Below are 4,333 nucleotides of genomic sequence, written 5' to 3'. Positions count from 1 at the left end.
TGATTTTTTCTTTGATGCTCTCCAAAATAACACCAGGTGCTCTGAGCAGCTCTGCCAATTACCTCAACACAGTGGATACTGGCTAACAAGTTGTCATCTGTTCTCCATCTCACCACCTGACAGTCAGCAGGCTTTCCTCCCTTCTTGGGGGGAGCAAGTCTGGGGTCTGAGGCCGAGGGCAAGTCTTCTTGCCAATGCTTGGTACTGGACTGCAGCCCTCATGATGCAGCTGGTGGCCTGGAGGTGCGAAAGGAAGGATGGCACCCAGTCTGCCCCTTCTGGAGAAGGAGGAAGCAGCCATCAGTTGAACTCCTAGGCATCTCAGAAACAGCAGACGTGGTGTCATCCCTTGCCACCAGGAGGTTCCCTGCAGTTCCAGTGGTCAGGACATGGGAAGAACTTTGTACATATTGTCCAGGGCCTTAGCACCTGGTCCACAAGGACTCCATAGACCAGAGGAGCCAAAATGTTCCCTATCTCCCACCCATGCCAGGTCTTGGGTGTTCATCTCTCCGAGCTTTGGTTTCCTTATCTTCAAAACAGGCCCAACTCTCGCACTGATAGGCTAGCTGTGAGGACCTCGCCAAGCAAGACACAGTAAAAGCCCTCTTTTTAAAGTCAACTAAAGGTATCCTTGCGGTCATTATCATCGTTGTCATCGTTATAAACATGTGGGGAGATCCTGGAGGAGTAGCAGAACCTCAGATCTCTGAAACTCTTTCCCATCCCTGAGCGACGTCTGCATCCATGTTTTTCTTCTCACATTCGGGTATTTAAACTTGGTCAGGGCCAGCTGACAACTCCAGTTTCTTCTGCTATTCAAAGCTCTCCTCCTCCCCCCGCTGCAGCCTGGAGTCTTGGCTGGGGACTGAGCGTGGAGACGAGCAGGGGGCTGGCTCTGAGACATCTCCTCCCTCGGTGGGCAGGGGCCGGGGCAGGGAGGAGATCTTCCCACCCATCTGGTCACCTCGGGGTGCGGGAACTGCAGCTGGTCTCTGGGGAGTTCGAGGGCACCTTGCACGGTAGAGTGAAGGCTTTCTTAGAGCCATTTTCAGGTCTACCCCGGCCTCCTTCAACACCAAGGATCGACCAGCAGTATCTAGCTTTTGCTCCTCCTTTCAACTCTGTGCACCTTCCCAGAAGCCACAGCAACCTCCAAGGAAGGGCTGCAGAGAACAGGAACGGGGTGCCATCGCCCCCACCTTCCTTCTAGGCCCAGGACAGGACAGCCTGGGCCTTCAGACAGCTCTAAGTCAGACACAAGCACCAGTTCTGTCTTCACAAGGGGCCCAGACTCCAGAATTCTGCTCCGGGAGCAGGTGGGCCTGCCAGTGTCCCCTAACAGCAGGCACCCCACAAGACCTGGCGAGGTCTTCTGGAGTCTCCCCAGCAAAGTGTAGCTTCAGAGGAGCCCCACACGCTGCACTCCCCAAAGACTAAGGCTCCTTCCTCTCCCCCATGCAGCTTCTCCTTTCATGGCCTTGACTGGAGCTACAGGGCAGCCCAGCAGACAGGAGGTACCCGGCTCCTGGGGAGAAGTTTAACAAGTGGGGTACTAAGCCCCTTTTGTGCTACTCTTTCAGAACAACAAGAAAATTCCTAACATTCTATATTAATAACAATATCCACCTTTTAATTAAGCACTTACAGCTGCCAGGATTCTTGCTAACTAACTCCTCAACTACATTATTTTGGGTTGCCTTACACTGACTTTGTGCCACCAGTATTATTATTACCTGTATTTGTGTGTGTGCGTGTGTGGTGCGCGGGCCTCTCACTGTTGTGGCCTCTCCCGTTGCGGAGCACAGGCTCCGGACGCACAGGCTCAGCGGCCATGGCTCACCGGCCCAGCCGCTCCGTGGCACGAGGGATCCTCCTGGACCGGGGCACGAACCCGTGTCCCCTGCATCGGCAGGCGGACTCTCAACCACTGCACCACCAGGGAAGCCCTATTACCTGTATTTTTACTAAGGTTCAAAGAGGTTAAATAGCTTGGCCAAGGTCTCAAAGTAGGTTTTGTACCTGCATCTCTCCAACCGCACAGCAGGGGCTGGTAATCCTAAACATGGCTGCTTCTGCAGGACTCAGCCTGGGAACAAAGGGATGTGCTTGGGCTCTGCAGCCCTCCCTGGGCCTGTATCTGGGAGTCAGGGATGCGCCTCCCACAAAGAGACTCCAAGCATGCATCTAAAATGAACGATGCAGGGCTATCCCAATGCAGGCTTTGGAGACCACTGTGGTCACCCTGCTGTCCTACTCAGGACCTCTCCTAGTCAAGCCAACATCTTCCCCCATCTCAGCAGCTCGGGAAAGTAGGAAGCATGAGCTTCACTCTCTCTTCCTCGCCAGGAAAACCAAAGCAGCAAGGGGGGTACTGGTTTGGGTCTTTAGAGAGCCAGAGATGAGATCCCTCACCCCAGATCTGGGCCAGGGGAGGGCGCAGGAAGTGAGCCAGAAGAGCCCAGATGACAGTGTCAGAGCTGGAAGGGGCTGAGCCTGGCCCCTGAGGGGCTGGCAGCACACCGGTTAAGAGCTTGTGTTTAGCCTTTCCCCTTGGCCTCACTCTAGGGTTAGCCCCTCTAGAAACTATTAGTTACCTCAGGGGAGGGATGCTGGCCAAGGAATTTCTTGCCACGCCAACCTTCAACGGCCAACCGCCAACCGCCAACCGCCGCTGCTCTTTCTCCACAAAGGGCAGCCGGAGCATGAGCTCATTTAATCCTCGGAACAATACTAAGAGGTAAATACCCACATTCGCATTTTGTAGAAGAGAACAATTGAAGCACAGATAGGTTATGTAATTTGCCCAAGGTCACACAGCTTACTCTGGGATTCAAATCCAAGCAGCCTGATTCTAGAGTGCCTGCTCTTAACCACTGAGCAATCCTGCCTCCCTAGACCCAGCGGTTTTGGTGAATTCCTCAGCCCTTGGACCCTTCACCAGCAGCATGGGGGAGGGGGATGCATACAGGCCTGGAAAGCTAGCTTCTTAATGACACCTCCTCTCTCCTAGTCCGTTCCTGCAAGGAACTCTAAACACTTTTGCTCTGGGCAGAAAAAAAGCAAGTGGTTTTGGAACCTTCACTCTGTATTGCCTCTTTTGGGCTCACTGTGGGCTCGTCCCTCCCCCTAAGGAACAACCTACCCCCTCTGTCTCCTGGTTTTCCTCTCTCCCCTGGTGACCTCCTTTTCATTCTCACCTCCTTGCCTTTGCACTCCTTTTGGAAGGCAGTTCAGCTAACACTCATTAGCACATGCTAATGAGCATCAATTCATTTCTCAGTCACTCAGCAGGAGAGGGGAGAAAGTGGGGACAAAGCTGCCACTCTGGGGGTAATGGTCCACAAGGCCAGGACAGGCCCCCAGGCTCAGGCCCCCAGGGAGAATGGGGAGGGAGCCTAGCCCCCAGCTGGGGAGTCCTGTCTATATTCTCGGGTTGTACCCTCAGCAGCTGCTTCTGTCTTTTCTGAGACCAGCACAGAATATTCCTAGGTCAGCCGTGAGACCTTCTCTGCCCACCAGCCTAAGCAAACTCCCACGAAGTCCATGGGTGGGCGTGGCTAAGACCTGATAGAGGAGGATATAGTTCTGTCTGAAAGCCCCCAGGGCCTGTCCAGGGTGCGGCAGGCACCAGAGGGTGGAGGGAGGTACCCAGGCAAGGGCAATCAGTGGAAGCCCCTCCTCCACTCCCTCCCATCTGGATCCTTCCTGGGGGTCGCTGATTCCAGCCACCCCCAGTAAAGCCTAGAGAACCCTGGGCCTCTCCACAAGACTGGGCCCCATTAAAGAGCTGTGAGAGGGAGGAAACAGAGCCGGGCTGGGCAAGTCATTTGGTCCTTTGAAGTCTCAAGTCCCCTCATCGGAAAAGTGGTCCCTGGTCTTCCTGCTGTGAAAGGGTCAGACGAGAGGAGGCATGAGAAAGTCCTAGAGAACTCCGAAGTCCAGGTGCTATAGACTTGTCAAACTTTTATTATTATTACTACTGGCGGTGTTGCTGTTACTACTGTTAGTATTATTGCTGCTGCTAGTGATGATACGTGGTGGCTGCACTCAAGATGATCAGAGAGAGGGAGAAGGAAGGCAAGGGCAGCCTCTCTCCCCTTTGCACCCGAGAGCCTCTGTTTCCCTGGCCAGGCGAGGAGTGGTCTCAGCACAGACGGGCGTCCCCACCCTGCGAACCCCTGCGGAGCCCCGGGTCGGCCGCCGCCCCGCTGAGACCCAAGCCGATTCTCTGAGCGCGCGCGCCTCCTGCTGGCAGCGGGGCGCGGGCGCAGCCTCCGGATTGTATATAAAGGCAGCGTGGCGCGCGGAGACCTGGCCGAGTGCGGTAGAG

Source organism: Delphinus delphis, chromosome 20 (assembly GCF_949987515.2).
Source record: "Delphinus delphis chromosome 20, mDelDel1.2, whole genome shotgun sequence".
NCBI lineage: Eukaryota > Metazoa > Chordata > Mammalia > Artiodactyla > Delphinidae > Delphinus > Delphinus delphis.
This window is presented reverse-complemented; position numbering follows the sequence as displayed.